General features: G+C 44.5%; 1 long non-coding RNA gene across 2 annotated transcripts in view; it reads left to right on the forward strand.

Moving 5' to 3' along the window:
* LOC115081925 overlaps positions 1-22,411 on the forward strand; it is a 68,837-nt gene that overhangs the window by 30,558 nt on the left and 15,868 nt on the right. Inside the window, exon 3 of one of the 2 annotated variants that reach the window (XR_003854008.1) lies at positions 18,091-18,193. The exons of the other annotated variant lie outside the window; for it this stretch is intronic. This is a non-coding gene — a long non-coding RNA (uncharacterized LOC115081925). Of the gene's footprint in view, positions 1-18,090; positions 18,194-22,411 lie in introns of those variants that run through there. 2 annotated transcript variants of the gene reach the window in all.

Consider the following 22,411-nt stretch of genomic DNA (forward strand, 5'->3'; position numbering starts at 1 on the left):
TCTATTCAAAGTCAATTTTATGGTAGGAAAAATAATAAATTAGACCTTAGGTAGATCACAGAGTACAAAAAGATGTCTGAATAGTCTAGCAGCCTGCTACCAGCTCATTCGTTTCTATTAGGTAATAGAAGATGTAGGAATGAATCAGGCTGCTCTGCTATAGTGATTCAAACATACCTTGGCTTTAGATTACTGGCCTTTGGAGCTTACTAACTGGGTGGTCCAGGAGTATCACTGCCAGAAAGTATTATTCTTACTTTCTTGGGCTTTTTTCATTACTTTTATATGGATGACTTCTACAAGTGCATGACAAGCGTAATTGAAGGTATCTGAAAGAAAAATCCTCTGAAAACAACGCTCTGTCTGATTTGTTGGCTGGGGATGAAATGTGAGGTAAGAGAAAGAAATCATTTAAGAGTGGAACAGTGGTAGTGCCTCTTGAGATTTATCAGTGCCTTGATAACTATGAGCTTTTAGGAAAACACTCAAGCCGATTCTGTAAGAAACGCGGGAGAACGGAAGCTCTGTGTTGAGCGCCCGCTCTCCCGACGCGCGCCCAGCCACATCTCCTGGGCACGCAATCCTATATTTAAACGAGCATCCCCTGGCACCTCCTTGGCCCAGGAGAGGTAGCTCTATCAGCGGGTTCATGAGACCGACGCTCAATTTTAGGAGCATCAGTATTCCGAACCTGCTGACAGTGATCGGTTAGCAAAACAGACGCCAGTAAAATTGAGCATCTGTTCTCCAAACCAGACCAGCCGACACATTTTTATTTTTAAAAAATTTTCTGCTTTTCTGTACACTTTTCTGGGATGCTCATAAATTAATGCCTGCCCAAGGGATTAGACACACATTTAACTTTGCATGTGATGAGCGCTATTAGTTTTCAGGGGGTTTGGCTGTGCATTTGAGGCGCTAAACCCCTTACACGTGGCCAAACCCATGTTAAACAGTAAGCATGGCTGAGTGCACTTTACAGAATTGGCCTGACTGTGTGTAAAAGATGGTGGTGGTACCAAGAAATGGAAAATGTGCCATTGTTTTTTATTTTTAAAGCATCAATGCTTTCTATATATTATTAAAACTTTTTTTTTCCAGTTAGAATGAAAAATGTAATAAATCCTGGTTTGTTTTAATTTAATATGAAGGAAAACTTGTATTTTATTTATTAAAACATTTGTAGGCCATAGTATTCCTTGTTCTAGGGATACAAAAATACATAATAAAAATTAAAATAAAAATAAAATCAAACAAACAAGCCTATAAGTTGTTCAGCTTGGAGAAGAGACGGCTGAGGGGGGATATGATAGAGGTCTTTAAGATCATGAGAGGTCTTGAACGAGTAGATGTGACTCGGTTATTTACACTTTTGAATAATAGAAGGACTAGGGGGCATTCCATGAAGTTAGCAAGTAACACATTTAAGACTAATCTGAGAACATTCTTTTTCACTCAACGCACAATAAAGCTCTGGAATGTGTTGCCAAAGAATGTGGTTAGTGCAGTTAGTGTAGCTGGGTTCAAAAAAGGTTTGGATAAGTTCTTGGAGGAGAAGTCCATTAATGGCTATTAATCAATTTTACTTAGGGAATAGCCACTGCTATAAATTGCATCAGTAGCATGGGATCTTCTTAGTGTTTGGGTAATTGCCAGGTTCCTGTGGCCTGGTTTGGTCTCTGTTGGAAACAGGATGCTGGGCTTGATGGACCCTTGGTCTGACCCAGCATGCTAATTTCTTATGTTCTTACTTTAAAATAATCAAGTAGTAAAATACCTTCTGTCTCTGATTTAGCACCCAGTTTAAACTACAACAAGAGAAGAAAAGATTACCCTACTAGAACAGTGTATACACTGTTGCTGGTGTGGACCCCTAGGCTGAGGTGGAGTTGACACTACCTGCAAGGAGGAGCTCTGCAGATCCCACCATTGGCTGGCAGAGCTGGCTGTGACAGAGGCCCAGTTGGAGCTTCACCTATACCAGCCCTCATTCCCCTTAGGTCGAGCTCTCGGGTGCTGGGGCCAACAGGAAATAGGTGTGGGCCTCTGATGGTGAGGTGAAAATCGATAATTGAGGCACAAGCCAGAGTCTAGGCCAGACTGAATGCAGGTAGAGTCAGAGTCAGGCAGCGGTCAGGGCAGGTGGCATTCTGGTTAGTCAGAGTCAGGCAGTGGTCAGTGGCAGGCAGAGTTCAATTGTAGTTGAGAAGCAGGGAGTGGACAGTGGTGGGCAGAGTTCAATCAGAGCCAATGTCAGGTAGGCCGAAGTCAAGTCAGAGATCCGTCCGAGAACAGGAAGGACAGGTGGGCAGGCAGGGAGGCATGGAACAGAACAGGCAGAGGAGAAGACACTGAAGAACCAAAGACTGATTATGAAGACAAAGAACTGAAGACTGACCATGAAGACAAAATGAAGAAACTCAGGAACAAGGACCAGGAATTGACAAGATGAAGACCAGGAACACAGGAACGAAGACTAGGAACTACTGAGGCAACTTGCTTCTCCCTAGGTAGTCAACCTATTGCCGAGGCAAGGAACAACTTCAGGAGTGGCCATAGATGGGTCCCAGGAGGTGATGTCATCAGTAAGTGCAGATCACTGTTTCCCACTGCTGACCCTTTAAAAAGGGCAAGGTCAGGGCTGTTGCAGCATCGAAAGCTAGCTGAGCACAATGTTAGGACATAGGTATGGTGAATCCTTGAGCTGGCTAGGATAGATGTCAGCGCTCTGTGGGACAGCCCACAGAGGAAGTCAAAGCCGGGAGGCGGTCAGGAGAATCTTCGCCCTGGAAACCAGAGACCACCCCGAGAGGAGCTCCTAGTGGTCCGGGTCACTGGGACTTAGGTGGCTTTGCCCTGGAAACCCAAGGTCCCCTGAGAGGAGCTTGTAGGGACCCCCAAGGAGGTGTATCTTCGAAGCCAGAATCGCCAGGACCAGGACAGAATCCAAGCCAGAGGTCAAGAGCCGAAGCAGGGTCGGAGTCCAAAGCCAAAGGTCAAGAGCCGAAGCAGGGTCAGAGTCCAAAGCCAGAGGTGTCTTGCTCAATGGCCGGATTGCAGGGTTCGGGGGCCTTATTGTGGAAGACCGACAGAATCAGGGGTTTGAGGAGAGACACGTGGAAGACGTTGTGGATCCTCAAAGAAGGTGGCAGCTGGAGACGGTATGAGACCGCGCCCACTCACTCCAGAACAGGGAACGGCCAATGTACTTGGGAGCCAGGCGCATAGAAGGGAGCCGCAGTCGGATGTTCCTGGTGCATAACCACACTTTAGCCCCCTGGGCGAAGACTGGGGCAGGACGCCGCAGTCGTTCAGTGTACGTCTTCGCCCTGACACAGTTTGCCGAAGTCTCTCCTGCGTGGCCCTCCAGAGGCGTCTTAACTGCTGTGTTCTAAGTTGCACTGCTGGGGTAGGAACCGTCAAAGGCAAAAGCAAGGGGGGTTTTAGGCGTTTTCCATAGACCAACTGATAGGGGGACCTATCCGTAGCCGAGTGTTTATGGAAGTTATAAAAAAACTCCGCCCACGGCAGCAGCGCTACCCTGTCATCCTGGAGATCCCCTACGAAGGCTCGAAGAAAGGCTTTTAAAGTTCGATTGGTGCGCTCCACCTGGCCATTACCTTGGGGATGGAAGGCCGTGGTAAAGTCTAACTGCACCCCAAATTTCTTACAGAGACTTCTCCAGTATTTTGCTGTGAACTGTGACCCACGGTCCGAGGCAATATGAAGGGGTAGTCCATGCAAGCATAATGACATGTGAAGTGAACAGGTCAGCAAGTTCAGGTGCTGTGGGTAGCTTCGCAAGTGGCACGAAGTGGGCCATCTTAGAAAATCTATCAACGGTGACCCATATTACCGTCTTGCACTCCGAGGGGGGTAGATCCACTATGAAGTCGGTGGATAGGTGGGTCCAAGGTTCTGTGGGAACCGGCAATGGTTGTAAGAGCCCCCAGGGGCGGCCCACCGGGGTCTATTGATGGGCACACATTGGGCAGGAGTTAACGTACAGTCGGACATCTTTTCGTACCTGGGGCCACCAGTAATATTCCGTTAAGAGTTCCAGCGACTGAGCTATCCCTGGGTGGCCTGTGGTCAAGGAATCATGGGCCCAAAAGACCTTCTTCCGCAGTCAGGACAGGACCAACGTCTTACCCGTGGGGACCACCCCTGAAACTGCCAGCAACACTTTGGCCGGGTCAAGAATATACTGAGGCGGCGCTGGGTGATCCTCCACCTCCGATGTACGAGAGAGGGTGTCGGCCCTAACATTCTTAGAGGTGGGTCTGTAGCAGAGTACGGAAAATGGCGCCGGCAGGAGATCGACTGCAGGAGGTCGTTCAGCGGAGGTCCGGAACCCTCGCTGAACGACCTCCTGCAGTCGATCTCCTGCCGGCGCCATTTTCCGTACGGAAAATGGCGCCGGCCATACGCGTATGGCCGGCGCCATTATCCGTACGGAAAACGATTCGCGGCAGGAGATCGCTCCCGGACGCCCGCTGGACCCCCAGAGACTTTTGGCCAGCTTGGGGGGGCCTCCTGACCCCCACAAGACTTGCCAAAAGTCCAGCGGGGGTCCAGAAGCGACCTCCTGTGGTCGAATCGTGTTGGTCTATGGCCGCCGCCATTTTGCGGTGGCCATTTTGCAAAATGGCGCCGGCTGAAGAAAACACGCTTCAACAGCAGGAGCCCGTTTCGGACCGCCGCTGGACCCCAGGGTACTTTAAGGCATTTGGGGGGGGATTTAATTTAAAGGGTCGGGGGTGGGTTTTAGGGGGATTTAGTGTGCCGGTTTTCCTGCCCTCCCCCTTCCCCCGATTTAATTTAAAGGGTCGGGGGTGGGTTTTAGGGGGATTTAGTGTGCCGGTTTTCCTGCCCTCCCCCTTCCCCCGATTTAGCTATGGACCGCGCTGGACCCCAGGGTAATTTAAGGCATTTGGGGGGGTGGGGGATTTAATTTAAAGGGTCGGGGGTGGGTTTTAGGGGTTTTTAGTGTGCCGGTTTTCCTGCCCTCCCCCTTCCCGCGATTTACGATTTTTTGACGATAAATCGGGGGAATTGGTATTGTATCGTGGCCCTAATGATTTTTGACGATTTAAAATATATCGGACGATATTTTAAATCGTCAAAAAACGATTCACATCCCTACTGTCCTGTATTGCTGTGCCTGTTTGTCCAGGCTTTTTGTCCCTACAAGGGTTTGACCTCGATTGCTATGCCTGTTCATCCAGGCCTTATGTCCCTAGGTGGGATTGACTCTGTCCTCGACTGCTGTGCCTGTTCTTCCAGGCCTAATGTCCATACATGGGCTTGACCTCTGTCCTCGATTGCTGTGCCTGTCCATCCAGGCCTTATGTCCCTAGGTGAGATTGGCTCTGTCCTGTATTGCTGTGCCTGTTCATCCAGGCCTTATGTCCCTAGGTGGGATTGACTCTGTCCTGTATTGCTGTGCCTGTTTGTCCAGGCCTTATGTCCAGTCCTAATGGCTGAACCCTCGTTGCAAAGGGAAACCTTAGTCTCTGGTAATTAAAACTAGTAATCCTTCACAGCATGGATCCTTAAATAAAACAAACAGTTTTCTTTAGTTTCAGGGCAGAGAAGAGAACTTCCTCCATCTTGCTTATGAAGTCATGATCTGTTTGCAAATGTTTAAATCCTAACAATTTGTATCATTATACACTCTAGGGGCCAATCCATTCCAGGGAGCCCTTTCCTGCTCAAAGAAAGGGAACTCTCCCCGGTGTTGCAGCCTATCTTTTAGTACCTGTTGACCCATGTTCAGAATGAGAAAAGATCTCCTAGGTACTTAGACTGTGGCAAACACAGTGAGACCATGCTCACAGTGAGACCTCCTCCACGTCGCCACACTTTGAAGGCTCGTGTTCCACTCTAGGGGCCAACCCATTCCGCGGAGCCCTTTCCTGCTCAAAGAAAGGGAACTCTCCCCGGTGTTGCAGCCCATCTCTTAGCACCGGTTGACCCATGTTGAACAGCTGTTCACATGGCACCCTGCTCCACATCGCCACGCTTTGAAGGCTCATGCTCCACTCTAGGGGCCAACCCATTCCGCGGAGCCCTTTCCTGCTCAAAGAAAAGGAACTCTCCCCGCTGTTGCGGGCTATCTCCTAGAACCAGTTGACCCATGTTGAACCTCTGTTCACATGGCACCCTGCTCCAGGTCGCCACACTTTGAAGGCTCGTGCTCCACTCTAGGGGCCAATCCATTCCAAGGAAGCCCTTTCCTGCTCATAGAAAGGGAACTCTCCCCGGTGTTGCAGCCTATCTCTTAGCACTGGTTGACCCATGTTGAACCGCTGTTCACATGGCACCCTGCTCCACATCGCCATGCTTTGAAGGCTCGTGCTCCACTCTAGGGGCCAACCCATTCCAGGGAGCCCTTCCCGGCTCAAAAGAAAGGGAACTCTTCCCAGGTGTAGCCAGCCAGTATCTACCCTCTGACCCATGTTGAACCGCTGTTCACATGCACCCTCCTCTGTCTCAGCCTTGAAAACTCTCGTTTGTATATCAGCTACGTCCACCAGATTTTAAAGACCAGCGAGAGCTCACTAGACACCAATGGAAACACCCTTCTCTAGGGGCAAACCCATTCTAGGGAGCCCTTTCCTGCGCAAAGGATAGGGAACTCTCCCCGGGTATAGCCAGCCTGCATCTACCCTCTGACCCATGTTGAACCGCTGTTTACTTGGAAATCTACTCCGCCTTGGCCTTGAAAATTCTTGTTTGTATATCTGCTAACTCCACCAGATTTTAAAAGACCAGCGAGAGCTCACTAGACGCCAACGGAAACACCCCACTCTAGGGGCAAACCCATTCTAGGGAGCCCTTTCCTGTAGAAAGGAAAGGGAACTCTCCTCGGGTGTAGCCAGCCTGTATCTACCCTCTGCCTCTGTGCCTTGCTGCCATACACTAGATGACTCATTCAACTCCTTGTGTTCTGGCCACTATCATAGTTGCTCAGTGTGTTGGTGCTAGTCTTTCTGCTTGCTATGTTCCCCCTTCATTGTGCTGTAGGATGTTGATACCACTTGTCTTGCCACTTTGCCTGTTGTGCTGCCTTCGAGGGTTCATGCATCTGTTATCGGTGCTCTCTTTTGAAGCTGTGGTGTGTTTTTGACACTCTTGCTACTGTGCTTTGTGCCTCTGTTAAAGCACTCTTGCCACTTCTGGTACCCCTTTCCCCCTTTACAGTGCCTTAGGCTATTCATGCCACTTTGGTGCCACTTTGCCACAGTCTAAGTACATTGGAGCTGTTTTGTTGTTCTGATGATTGCTCCCCAGAAGTTTCATCAAAATTGATAAGAAAACCCCATTTCTGCAGCCAAAAATAGGCTGCAAATACTTCCCCTATTGACTTTAATGGGAACCGGAAAACAAATGCACGTATCAACATATCGGGGGCGCCATTGGACGAATGCAACGAATTTGCTTGCCGCCGAATACGAATGCCGAATCGGACAAATCCGTGCCCTCTGCACATCCTTAATTCTCATTTCAATTAATGGAAGAAAACTATACATTTCGGAAAAGGAGAAAAACACAAGAATGGCATTGCTGATGGAAGTGTTAGTTCCAAGTTACTATGTTGTATAATGTATGGACAAAAAAAAAAGATCTTCAGGTACCAAGAGATGCAATCAGAGGCCAATAAATATGGCAGAAAGATACAGTAATAGTCCTAATTTTAGCGAGTGCATCCAGTCATATTAAAAAGAATTTCTAAGTGCACCTTGATATGTTGCCTGTGTATATTACAATGATATCAATAAATCCTCCCACTCTTTCTTTTCACTGTTTTTGACACCAAGATTATCTAAAGAATATAAAGATCCACTATACTGGGCATACTAGGCTATTATTTTATTATGTCTCCGCTACAGTCCTACTTATAATTATAGGTCCAATACTGACAGCCACATTGTTATCTTATTGTTATACTGTTTTCTTGATTATATGCACTTAAAATATCTTACAGTACTTACCTCTCATTAGAAATCTCTCCCCTTCTTTTATCCCTGATAAGGGGGCCATGTTTCGAAATGTCCATTTTTAGGTAGAGTCTCCAATATTTCTCTTTAACTCACTTCATTCATTCGATGTCACTCTTACGCCAACTTCTATTTAAATATGTAAAAACAAGGATAGACACAGGCATTCATTTCTCACTTCCAAATTTATGAAACAAAATTGTTCTGTATCTCATTACTTTCGCATTCAAACCTTTAGCATGGTCTTAGTCAAAATGTGGATTTTCGCCATGATCTGCATCTTCCTGGAAGTGAGCACCAATCCTACTACCTCCTCTGTTATATAAAAAAGAATTAGTCAAATAAATGTTCCTTGTCTCCCATATTATTTATCTTCCTTTCTATATATACAAATCAAACTTCCTTGTCTCCCATATGATTATGAGTAGGGCTATAGCAGAGAATTAATAATAACCTAGCAGGCTCAGTATGATGTCCCTTTATATTCTTCAGATAATCTTGGTGTCACTAACAGCAGTTTAAAGAGAGGGTGGGAGGATTTATTAATATAATTGGTTTACATGAGTGATCCCCCTATAATATTGGACTGATATTCGCAGTACGGTATATTTTATCATTATATCTATGAGCTCCAGAAGAAACCTCCCTTTGGCACAATGTAACTTTTGAGAAGCTGAGATCATTCCCAACGTACCTCAGAATCAGGCTGATTAATTAAAAAGCACGGGAGGCCCGGTGCTCCGTGTTGAGTGCCTGCTCTCCTGACGCACGCCCAGGCACCTCTCCTGGGCACACGATTTTGTATTTAAATTAGGGCCCGCGCTAATAAGGAGGCGCTAGGGACACTAGCGCGTCCCTAGCACCTTCTTATTAGCGGAAGCGGCGGCTGTCAGTGGGTCCGACAACCAATGTTTAATTTTACCGGTGTCAGTTTTCGAACACACTGATAGCCACAGGTTGGGAAAACAGACATCGGCAAAATTGAGCATCCATTTTGAAACACGCTGACAGCCATGAGTTTGGAAAACAGACGCCGGCAAAATTGAGCATCCGTTTTCAATCCCGCTGACAGTTCCGAGTTCGGAAAACGGACGCCAGCAAAATTGAGCGTCCGTTTTCGAATCCGTCGACCGGCAGGAAGATTTTAAAACATTTTTAAATTTATTTTATTTTTAGGGCCTCTAACTTAATATCGCTATGATATTAAGGCAGAGGGCGTACAGAAAAACAGTTTTTTCTACTTTTTTGTACACTTTCCCGGTGCTTTATATGGTTAACGCCTGTCTTTGGGCAGGTGTTAATTTATGAGAGTAAAATGTGCAGCTTGGCAGCACATTTTACTTTCAGTATTCCGTGGTAATAACTAATAGGCTCATCAACATGCATTTGCATGTGATGATCTCTATTATTTTTGGGATGGTTGGTCGCGTGTTTGCCAAGCGCTATTACCCCTTACAGTATAAGGGGTAATATTATAACAGTGCATCTAAAATGTGTGGCCAAACGGGGGCTAAACGGTAGGGGTGTGCATTCGGATTGACCGCATTAGTAAAACGCAACTCATATTTTTTTTTTACTTAAAAAATTGATTCGACATAAACGATCGGATTTCCCACATATCGAACATAGATATGTTCGATATGTGGGAAATCGCGATTGTTGAGCCAAAATAAAAATATAAACCCCCTCACCCTCCTTAATCCCCCCCCCCCCGACTTACCACAACTCCCTGGTGATGGAGCGAGGAGTGAGGACGCCATTTCTGCAATCCTTGGCGAGAAGCATGTGACGTCGGCGGCACGTCGAGTGACGTCGGCGGCACGTCGAGTGACGCCGGCGTCACGTGATTCCCGTCGAGTGACGCCGGCGTCACGTGATTCCCGGCGCGAACTTGCCGGCGCGAACTTGCCGGGAATCACGTGACGTCGCGTCTGAGTGACGCGGCGCCACGTGATTCCCGGCTCGTTCGCGCCGGACGACTCGTTCGGCCCAAAAAGAACTTTTGGCCAGCTTGGGGGGGTCAGGAGGCCCCCCCAAGCTGGGCAAAAGTTCTTTTTGGGCCGAACGAGCCGTCCGGCGCGAACGAGCCGGGAATCACGTGACGCCGCGTCACTCGACGTGCCACCGACGTCACATGCTTCTCGCCAAGGATTGCAGAAATGACGTCCTCACTCCTCGCTCGATCACCAGGGAGTTGTGGTAAGTCTGGGGGGGGGATTAAGGAGGGTGAGGGGGTTTAATTTTTTTTTTTGCACATATGTACATATACCCAACTCATTGGATTTTTTTTATGTCCATATTGGCCGCAAGTGGGACCCCCTTTCGGACATAAAAAATATGAACATAAAATTTTGCTCTGCACATCCCTACTAAACGGTGCGCTCGGCTGAGCGCACCGTTCTGTATCGGCCTGCTTATGAATAAGATTCATGTCAAGATATGTGTAAAATAAAGCCATTTGGAGACACTACTATTAAAGAGATTTTTTAAATCAAGATGTTTGAGCCTTAGTTAAGGGTACACATCTAGAGAGAACCACACTGATGCTCATAAATATCTCACAGTTAATATTCCCAACATCCTAATGAAGTCCAAGAATTAAGAAAGGATATTGTATCTATTTAATTCCAAACATGCAATCAGCAAAACAATTAGAGGCCAATTTTCAAAAAAACATACAATAGATAACTTATCTGGACAAAGTTAGCCAGATAAGTTATAGAGGGTATGCAGCAGGAATACCCTTCTCACTGAATATATTTGCATATAGTTGTTCAGGTAAACCTTCCAGGTTAACTTTGAAACCTAAGTGGCTAGGTTAGGTTTCAAAGTTATCCAGGGCCATGTACCTGGATAACTGTAACCTTAACCAGATATATTCAAAAGCTGGTCAGGTGGCAACCTGTTAAAAAACCATAAAGCTGCTAACAGGCAGCCTGATCCTCTTCCTGAGTTCAATAAATGTCGGCACTGGCTGATCCCCGTCCTTTCCAAAATATGTTTGAATGGTTACGGACCTATAAGCCTGAAAAGCCTTCTTCACACCTCTCCTCTAAACTTGCATAATTTAATTTAAACCAAAGGTTCTCTGTAGCAGCCCCCCTCCCCTCTTTATCCTCCTCCGCCCGTCCCATCCTGAACCCCCCCCCCCCAACCCCTTACCATGACCAGAAGCTTGGAATAATCATCCAGCTCCTGACACATCTAGTGTTGCTCTGATATAAACACTGGTAACATAAGCTTTTACAAATTGTATTTGTTGTGGCTCTATTTAGCTGCTCTGCCCATGTCAATTTTTATATCCAGGTGTCTAGGTATTCCGATCCCTTTGCAAATTGCCCTCCATGAGACAAGAAAAGAGACTGAGGTAAAGCGCTATTCAAGGGAGTGAGATGAATATCTTATTCACTATTCTTTGCTTGAAAAGTAGATTCTTGAGGACCTGAATAAAGATGAATATGTTAATGATTAGCATAATATAAAGGATTTTCACTTGTTCCTCTGGTGTGTTCAAAAACCCCTTGCTGTCATTAGTACAAAGCATGAGGAACTGTTAGCATGGAATGATCAGAATGTGTCAAAACTTAATAAAATGCCTTTTCCTATCTATGCAATCTTTTTACTACCTCATTAAATGACAGCTATTCTACCTATTGGTGTACAACATTGGCTCCTTGGCTAGCAAAGCACATACCTTTTCCTTACACAGACCATTGAATATTCAACCCCTGCACTGATTTCATAATTTCTATTCTATTTTTTTATTTTATTAATCATACAGTGCCTTAAACTTGGGTGCTGTTTACCAAATTACCAACTGGTATGAATCCCTGCCCTGAAATCTTACAATCTAAGTGGACACCTCAGACAGTGGGACTTACCCAAGGTCATAAAGAGTATCAGGGGGAGAAACAGGATTTAAATCCATAGTTCATAAAAGTGTAACTCCATCTTTGGGTGGCAGCTAACCATTGATGGAGCCATAAAAGTATTTGTTGTCTCTTCAGGGCTGAAACCACTCCTGACTAGCTCTTTAATGTCTCTTTCCTCCAGTGTCTGGCTTTGTTGCTGGTTGGGGGGGAAAAAGGAAACTCTTTTCAAGGCCCAGAGTGCTAGGGGTGTCTCTATGTTTCTTTCCTTACCCTGAGAGAGGGGAATTTTCCTCTATGTTCTGTTAGTGCCAATAACTACACTGGAGCCACTGATCATGTGTCCAAAAATAAAGTCTCTACTGATGGGTAATTAGGTATTATATGGCACAATAAACTCAGTTCTCAAAACCACAGATTTACTTGTTGCTTACATTTTCCTTATAACTGTGCATGGGTCTCTGTAACCATGGCCTGGCTAAGTGAAGTTCCCGGGTGGGTAGGATATCCTTTGTTTGGGCAGGAAAACCCCTTCCAAACTGGCAAAAATGGGTAACTCAGTCTCTGCACAGAGAGTCCACAATCCTCTCTCTCCCCAGGGATGACTCAAGTGAGTGTCCTCAGAAGATGTCAGAATGATTATACTCACAGTTAGGCGGTGTGCCTCTCTTTCTCTTACTCTTTTTCCTTGAATCCCACAATGGTAGGGATCCTCTCAAGAACAGGAAGCTCCCACTGTTCCTCCTCAGGTAGGAAGGGGCAGTACACTTTTCCTCCTGGGTCTTCTATCTCAAAAATCCTTTACCCAAAATAGAATCTAAAACACCAGAATATCCTTGAATCAGGTCACCACCATTTCCCTGGTCCCCTGAACAGGTTACAGAGGGGCAGGTCTTCCTTATCTTGGGCCCCCTCAAGGACATGGTTCCCCATGCCCTGCCTCCAGGCGACACCAAGTTAGTAGACTGGAAGAACACCTCCCAACGTTGCTTAGGATTCCCCAGGCAGGTTTTGCCTGGTTCTTCCCAGTAGGCCTGAAAACTCAACGCAAATAATGCTCCTTATTGACACCTAACTCTTCAAAAACCTAAAAGCACTGTTCACAGGCTCTCTGTTGAGAGCTTCTTATAAACCCTTTCCAGGGGGACAGCCATTCCAACACACTCAAAGGGAGGGGCTGCATATGAATGGTTCTTCCCCTTATTTTCTAACCCAAAATGCTCTGGCTAAGACAGTTAAACTAGGCCACTAATGGTACTGAGTCTGAGGGACTCAGTACCATTAGCATTGAACACATTAACATAGGATAGCAAGGATAGAAATAGTGTGAATGGAGACTCATATGTCCCATAGGACTACTCGAACTCTGCCATAGCTGTCCTGAAGGCCTATAATCAGGACACAAATAATAGTACTGCTCTTATATAGGGGGCTCTGCCATTTTATATGAAACTCCTGCTAGCACTCTGGGACTTTATACCATACCCCTATCACACACATTCAAAAAGTAGACTACCTTCTAATGTTTTAGCATAATAGAGGATAATGTATGTTATCATACCAGCAGTCAAACTAAGTATACAGAGAGACATTCATACCCTTCCCCAACCCCTGAAAGAGACCACAGGATAAAAAAGAAAATATTTTTTTTTTCAAATATATTAAATAAAATATGTATAGTTTATTTAAAATATGTCACTTGTTTCTTTCAGAAAGGTTTAGTGGTATGTATGAGCATGGATGATGGGTATTCAGTGTAGGAATATGATGGCATCTAGATTCTATATAGTGTAGATGCACATCATGTATTTATGGGAGATAAGATCTGCAGATGATGTATGAATGAAAGAGAGGGCCATGTATGTTCAGAGAGAGTGATAGGCTGCTTAAACACTTGAAAAATGAGTAGTGTGATGCCCAGCAGAGCAAATGATACCATTTCTTTAAAAACAGCAAGATGGGTTGTGAAAATGGTACTTCTGTGAACCCTATCCAGGCACGCCTTCTGTATTCTATCTGAACAGAATATAAAAGAGTAAATGGACTGAAAATGGTATGGTCCAGTTGCCTTGATTTTCCATGGAAGGAAAAGAAAATAATTTGAATACTTTTTTCCCACAGAAAAGCAGCATGAATATAAGAACATAAGAACTTGTCACACTGGGTCATACTGAGGCTCCATCAGGCCCAGTATCCTGACTCCAATAGTGGCCAATCCAGGCCACAAGTATCTAGCGAGATTCCAAACATTGAATTTCCACTCATATAGATTCTACTATGCATTTAGTCTCCTGCAGCATCTTTATCCTGTTGGACTCTATACCATCCCAGCATAAAGCTGTACTCTCCTCACCAGGTTGATCCACTCTATCATTGCAATATAATTTATACCCTGGTATAGCAGTGACCCATTGGTTATCCTCCTTCCACCAGGTCACTGAGATGCCAATTATGTCCACATTTAGTGATATTCATTCTAACGCTCCCCATCAGACTTCAGGCATTAGCATACAGACATTTCAAAGCATGTTTTTTGTTGGTATTAACAATCAGCTTATCTCTTGATAGAGGTATTTTGGAATCTTTTAATTCAGATGGTTCTTTACTTATAGCTATGTGGGATACTATTGCTTTTATTGGAACCCCTCTATATGGATGCCCTAATTCCTCTATTGTTTTAGTATCCTATGAAGATACCTCTCTCCGAACCATGCACTACTGAGTGACTGTCGGCTTTCCCCATGTTCTAATTTAAAAGCTGCTCTATCTCCTTTTTGAAGTTTAGTGACAGCAGCCTGGTTTCACCCTTGTTAAGGTAAAACACATCCCCTCGGAATAGGCTTCCCTTTCCCCAAAATGTTGCCCAGTTCCTAATAAACCTAAAGCCCTCTTCCCTGCAGCATCGCGTCATCCAGACATTGAGACTCCATAGCTCTGCCTACCTCCAGGGTCCTGTGCAAGGAACGGGGAGCATTTCAGAGACCTCGAGGTCTTAGATTTCAACTTTCTACCTTTGAATCTAAATTTAGCTACCGGATCCTTCCTCCCACATCTTCCTATGTCGTCGGTGCCCACATGGACCACAACAGCTGACTCTTCCCTTGCACTGTCTAAAATCTTATCTAGGTGACGCGTGAGGTCCGCCACCTTCGCACCAGGCAGGCAAGTTACCACGTGGTCCTCATGTCCATCAATCACCCAGCTATCTACATTTCTAATAATCGAATCGCCGACTATGATGGCCGACTTAACCCTCCCCTCCTGGGTACTAGCCCTTGGAGACTCATCTTTGGTGCAAAAGGAGTGCAATCAGCTTACCTTCCTTTAGCAAGAGCAAATGTATTCAGGGCAGAAGCATCTGAGAGGTGAATAAAACCTAAAAAAGTATGTGGGCCAGATCAGAGATGGACTGGGTGCAGTGATGAAATGTATATAGTGGCTCCATTTCCTGCTCTTCCAAAATATCTTTACTAAGCTGTGGTGTACATCTTTTTGATAGCCCTCCATATCTTCCAAATAAACCTTTTTGCAACATTTGCTATTTGGGAAAACACAAATATCTGCTGCTATTTGCCCAAGAAAGGCTGAAAATTGCATTGATGAGATCCCATGGTGATTTCTTTTTGCAGATTTGTTTTGATCCTAACCTGGTACTGAACTTCCAGCCTAAAATGGTAGCACTGGACAAATTTCCTGCACAAATTATGTCCCTAATTTATTGCAGTGGATAAATGCCACCAGAGACAAATATTTGGGAAACATTTGTCTCATTAAGCCCCCCCAATGCTTTTCTTTGATAATTACATTTGTGAGCAAACAGCAAGGTGCTGATGTTGCCTTGCAAAAGGGCATGTCAAAGAGAGACAGTTTTGGATTTCAGAAATGTGACCATTTTTTATGTAATTTGTTTTTGGTAGAAGGTGATGCACTACAGAAGTTATTTGTGTGGTTTGTAAATACCGGGCAATTTGAACCTTCTAGACATGAATCTTTGGATAATCCTGTTTGGAGCTATTAGTTTAATAACAGAAAAAAAAATAAATTTCAAGCTCTTTATATTATTTGAAGGTGAGATCTAGCAATTAAACTTCTCTAAACATTAACAATGAAAGAAAGTCTGATTATATGGCCATGAGTTTAGCTCACAGATTTGGAAACTGTGATTTCCAAGGTGCTGTCAATGCTGCTCATTTCGATAGTCTCTAAAAATACCTTCTCATTATGTGGTTAACAAGCCTTTTTAAAGATGGAATTGGACAATTAAACTGTCATAAGCAAGCAGACCCAATGGAAAACTGTAGGAAAAATAGCCAAGAAACTATGGAAAATGTGGAGATTAAATAACCTAAAATAAATAATCTTTACCAAGCACTGAGGTAGATTGGGTTTAAGAAATGTTTGAAGAACTGTAACTGAAAGCACTTCAGTGGCATAACGAATGCTACCATGGAAGAACTCAGGTGGCCCCTTATTTTTTTATGAACATGTCATCCCATATCAGAGCAACTCAGCGTTTCCCAATCCTGACTTGGTCACCTGACCAGTCAGATTTCCATGATATCTGTAATAAAAATGCATGAGCTAGATCTCCATAAATTAGAGATTTAGAGGCAGATTTTAAAACATACGAGAGGGCGTACATTTGTGCGTGCAACCTGGCGCGCACAAATGTACGCCCAATTTTATAACATGCGTGTGCAGCCGCGCACATGTTATAAAATCAGGGGTCGGCGCGCGCAAGGGGGTGAACACTAATGCAAATTGTGCATGCCGAGCACTCGGGGAGCCCCACTGGCTTTCCCTGTCCTCCTCCCACCTTCCCCTCCCGGTCCTGTTCCCCAGCCCTAAAGAAACCCCCCCGTACCTTTGTTTTTGAAGTTACACCTGCCAGAGGCAGGCGCAACTTGCGCGCCCTGTGCCGGAGTCCTCGGCCACGTCCCTGGACCACCCCGCCATGCCCCCGGACTGTCTGCCCCACCTCCATCCCATCCTGCCCCCTGCCCGCCCATTCAGAAAAGCCCAGGGACATACATGCATCCCGGGGCTTTACGCACGCCACCAGGCCTTTTGAAAATAGGCCCAGCGCGCGTAGGTCTTTGAAAATCTGCCCCTTAGTGTGTAGTAACATGTTATCTGTTATGGGTTGTAACTGCCACTCCGTGCAGGTTGCCCCCTGCCTTTGCTTAAGGGTAGTAATGTGCAGTAATCTATCTCAGGTATATTCATTGTGGTAATGCTGAAAACCTGACAGGAGAGTTCTGTGAATCACTGTAACTTTCAGGGTTGTAGTGAGCCTCCTACTGGAACCTCCGCTGTAGCAAGTAGGAGAGTGGGAGAAAAGATCTGTGAAACCTTTATGGACTGCCTCGGAATTCTTGGGATATGCCCTTATAGGGAAAGTCCAGGATTTTAACTGATAAAATAACCCAGGATTATTTCATCCAACATAAATTGTAGAATTTTGGGTTTTTGACATTGCATATATCCATAAAGCATACTTCCAGTGCTGGATATTCTGAGAGGAATGCACTCTGAGTTTAGACAATGGTTAGGCTATCCTTCTTTTTTAATTGCCCATTCATTGTTGTTATGTAGTTATTTCAATGAAGACTGAACAATCACTATACAAATGTATAAAGCAATGAAAAAATCCTTCCCCACTCCAAACTTGGCAATCGGTGGAGGTTCCTGTGCTAACATTTTTCCCTAGAGTCTACCTGAATCTTCATGCACACTAAACTTTTTTCATCTTCAAATGGTCATTTGCTGTTAATTAGTATTGTAAGTTAGGAAAGTCTTCAGTGGCAAAGTTACCATTATTGCACAACTATTTGAGTAAAATGTCCTTTTTCTAAACAGACTGAAATCTATTTTCCTTACCCTTAAATGATGCCCACTTGTTTTGTTTGCTTATCCTCTTTTTAGAAAGGTTACCTGCAAGTTCCCTCTATGGTCTGCTCATATTTGTACAGTATAATGAAATTTCTCCTTAATTGTATTTTTTTTGTAATGAAAAGTAGCTTAAATTCACTCTCTTTCTTTCTGTCTCCCTCTTTTGCGTCCTTATGATGAGTGAGTAGACTTCAAGTGTGATTTTACAGGGAAAGGGATTAAAACTTGTCAGAACAGAATTTCATGGTCTAATCTTCCCTGGTGGTAAAGAAATAGAAAGCAGAGGATAAATCTTTTTCAACTAGTAATATTGCTTATTGTTGCAGATGTGGACCCTTGGACTGAGGGGCGATTGGCGCTACCTGCGGGAAGGAGCCCTACAGATCCCCACCGTCGGCAGGTTGAGCTGGTGGGAGCAGAGGCCTAACTGGAGCTTCGCCAATACCAGCCCTCGTTCCCCCTAGGTTGAGCCCTCAGGTGCCAGGGCAGACTGGTCTTAGGTGCGAGCCTCTGAGGTGGTGGAAATCCATGAAGAAGGCCAAACTGTCATGCAGGCCAGACTGAAGAAGTGGCAAGAGGACAGGCCAGGTTCAAGTTTGTGATCAGGGCAAGCACAGTTCTTTCAGAGTCAGAGTTCCAGCAGAGGTTGAAGGCAGGTGGAGAACAATCAAGATGGGTGTCCAGGCAGTAGTTGGAGGCAGGTGAAGAAGAAGCAGAGTCGGAGTCCAAGCCGAAGTCAACAAAGAGATCCATCTGAGGGGAACAAGGAACGAAGAGGAGGCAGGAAGACACAGGCAGGACAGAAGACACCGAAGGTTGGGAGAAGAGATGTTAAAGACTGTTCATGAAGATGAAGGTAAGACTCAGAAGCACAGACAGGAATACAAGTACCAGGATCAGGAATGCAGGACCAGGAACAGGAACAAATCAGTGGCAACTTTCTATCAGGAGGTAGTGGACCTATTGCCGAGGCACTGGAAGGGCATCCAAGAAGGCCTTATATAGGGAGGAGGCTGTGAGGTCATCAGAAGGCTCCCCTGGTGGATTCCCGCCACTGACCCTTTAAATAGCATGCACCCTAAGAAGGAAGCCTAGCGAGCAGTGGCTTTGGAAGGGGACCATGTGCGGTGACCCATTGTGCAGCAGGAAGAGGAGCTGAGCTGGGGTTGGTGGAGGAGCAGGGAGAGTAATTGTGCTGCTTGGGGGTCAACCCCGGTGTCAGGGAGCATCGGGACCTGGCCTGGACAGGAAGTGAGTGCTGCGGCTCACAGGAGGCAGCTGTATACTGATGGGACCATAAAAGTACTTCATGTCCCTTCAGGACTAGAACCAGTCCTGACTAGCTCTTTCACAGTCTCTTTTCCTCCCAGGGTCGGGATTCATTGTTGGTGGGGGGAAAGACTTATCTTTCGCTGCCCAGAGTGACAGGGTGACTTTTTTACTCTTTCCCTGGGAGTGGTATGCTGCTCCTCCACTGTGTGTGCAGTAAATGCTAAAAAGAACACATTGGAGTCACTGATTGAATGTCCAAAAACAAAGTCTTTACTGAAGGGTAATCAAGTGAAATCTGGCACAATTAACAAAATCCTTAGCACCACAGCAACTCTCACATGTACAGTCGTTTCCCCCTCCAGGGTTTGGCTAAGTGGAGTTCCCAGGTGGACAGGGTATTCTTGAGTGGTCAGAAAAAAACCCTTTCCAATACCAGCAAATGAGGGTAAAACAGTCCACTACACAGAGAATCGAAAATCCTCTCTCCCTAGGGCAGAAGATTCCAGATGGGTGTCCTCAAAGGTCTTAAGTAGTTCTTATTCACAGTTAGGTGATCTTTCTTTGTTCTCTTTTACTCATATTTGAATCCCTGATGAGAGGGACCCTTTCTGGAACATGCTCTGTGGATGTTCCCCAAAAGGGCAGGAAGATTGGCAGCAAAATTCTTCCTCCCTGATCTTTAGCCGAAAAGCCTTTCCCTCAAAGGTTAACACTAGAGTTTGTTCCTTGCCTCAAGTCACCATCATACCTCCTCCTCATTACAAGTATAGAGGAGCAGGTCTTCCCTACCCTGGGCCCCCCAGACACATGCCCTGGATCCAGAAGATACCCAGAGGTCTCATAAGGCCCCTACCATGAAAATGCAAAATCCCAAAAAATAACCCAGAGGAAAGCTCCAGCCAGTCAGTTAGTGGACTGGTAGGAACTACAATCCAATCTTGCTTAGGATCCCCAAGCAGAATTTGCCTGGATCCTCCAAGTAGGCCTGAAAATCCAACAAAACAAATGCTCCTTACTGTCACCTAACTCTCCAAAAACCTAAAAGCACTGACCCTGGTCTCTCAGTAGAGAGCTGCTTATAAATCCTATGCAGGGGAATAGCCATCCCAATACCCTCAAAGGGAGGGAACTCTACTTGAATGGTGCCTCCCTCTCATTCCACAACCTGTACTATCCCTAGTTAAAAGACTAATCCAGGGCCTTAATGGTAACGAGCCCAGAGGGGCCATTGCGCTTATTACTTATATATTGATACTAACCATGCACCACACTGTTTCCACAAACCAGGAGAGCAGTGGTCAGTGTTTTAGCTACTGAAGGAAAGCAGCTAGGTTTCCAGACTACTTAAGTCTAGAGAAGTTGGATTTGATGCTGAGAAATGTATTTAGCTTTGCTCCAGAGTGCCCTGCTACGGAGGGAATTCAAGTAGGTCAATAAAAGAACCTTGCCCTGACACATAGAGTGATATTAATGTTGTGGTATTATAGGATTAGGTTATAATTCTCTGAGGTAAGGAATAAAAAACAGTTTATTTACCTGTTCATGTCTGCTACATTCCTGTTCAAGCAAGATATGAAATCTATTAAAGGATCAGAGGTTCCGAAATGCATAATTTATGCATCAGAACTACTTAAGAACATAAGAACATGCCATACTGGGTCAGACCAAGGGTCCATCAAGCCCAGCATCCTGTTTCCAACAGAGGCCAATCCAGGCCATAAGAACCTGGCAAGTACCCAAAAACTAAGTCTATTCCATGTTACAGTTGCTAGTAATAGCGGTGGTTATTATCTAAGTCAACTTAATTAATAGCAGGTAATGGACTTCTCCTCCAAGAACTTATCCAATCCTTTTTTAAACACCGCTATACTAACTGCACTAACCACATCTTCTGGCAACAAATTCCAGAGTTTAATTGTGCGTTGAGTGAAAAAGAACTTTCTACGATTAGTTTTTAAATGTGCCACATGCTAACTTCATGTAGTGCCCCCTAGTCTTACTGCAGGTAAGTACATTGGCCTCCAGTTTAAAATTTAAAATTTAAAAATTTAAAATGTGAACATTTTAAACTATGAAGATTACAATCAAACTTTGAGGATAATTTCTAAACAGTCTATATTTATTTATTCATGATTTGGCTTTATTGCCTACCTTTTTGAATATCAGATTTACCCAAAGTAGTTTGCAGCATCTTAAATTAAAAGCAAATAAACATAGGTCAATTGCAGCTTCACAACAGGGCAGGTGTATAAAAAATTAGAATAGCTGCAAAAAGACATCTAACTTGGCGATAAATAGATGTACCTTAGGTCTAACTTTAGAGAGCTCAGCAAGCATTGACATAGCAGTAAAATCAATGTGCACACAAACTTTATTGAGTTTTTTCAAAGTGAACTTATGTGTGTAAATTGCTTTGAAAAATGTCCCCTGTCATACTAGGACAAAGACAGTGTAACCCGTGGGCTTTGTACCTGTTCTCAAAGTGAAAGCATCTGTGCACTTTTGCTTTGAAATGCCACTGGTACAAAGTACATGCAGTCATTTACTCTTGCTTTTTTTTTTCTGCAGGTAGAGTTTTTTTATTGGAAGAGTACACATGAATACTTGAAAATGCAATTAACGTGTGTATTTCCTTCCCTGACGTAAACACATCCTAGAAAGCCCCTCCCTTTAATGTGCCTAAACGTTTGCACATTATTCCACAACGTGCAGAGCATCAGATAGCTGATTAATGTAGGAAAATTGCTTTTCACTTATGTAAATTGCTTTGAAACTTGCCCTGGTTAACCTCAGCTTTCCCTGGTCAGACTCCTGCCTGAAATCCTCAGATCTTGTTTGATGTTTTTCCTCCTGTGGTATTTTGCTATTCGATAATCCAGAGTCCTTTTATTTATGAGCTCTTTATGTTCCAAAATATAGTTGTTATTAGCCACTTGTGCATCTCATGTATCCTAGCCCACATGGAAATTTTAAGAGGCATACCACTCACAGGGTGTTGATTAATACTTTTTTATCTTAATTTTTCTACCTTTTCATTGGGTGGGGAATTCTCCATGCCGTATGGGATAATATATACATATCCCACTTCTAAAATTAAGTCAAGGTTAGGAACCAGCTTTTCTCCTTTGTCCAAGTAAAATCATGATATTTTGCCATAATCTGAATAATTCTTCCCCTGATTTATACAACTATCTTTTCTATAAAGTTCCCATGTAGTATATTTCTTTGTCAAAATTGTTTTTATGAATAATTATATGAATTTGTTCACTCAAAGTACTTTATCTGTCTAAAATAATTTGATCTCCATTTCTATATTCTGTACATATTGTTCCTTGCACTCTCAGAAGAGACACTATTTGTTTTTGATGACTTGCT

The sequence above is a fragment of the Rhinatrema bivittatum genome, chromosome 1, assembly GCF_901001135.1.
Source record: "Rhinatrema bivittatum chromosome 1, aRhiBiv1.1, whole genome shotgun sequence".
Lineage (NCBI taxonomy): Eukaryota > Metazoa > Chordata > Amphibia > Gymnophiona > Rhinatrematidae > Rhinatrema > Rhinatrema bivittatum.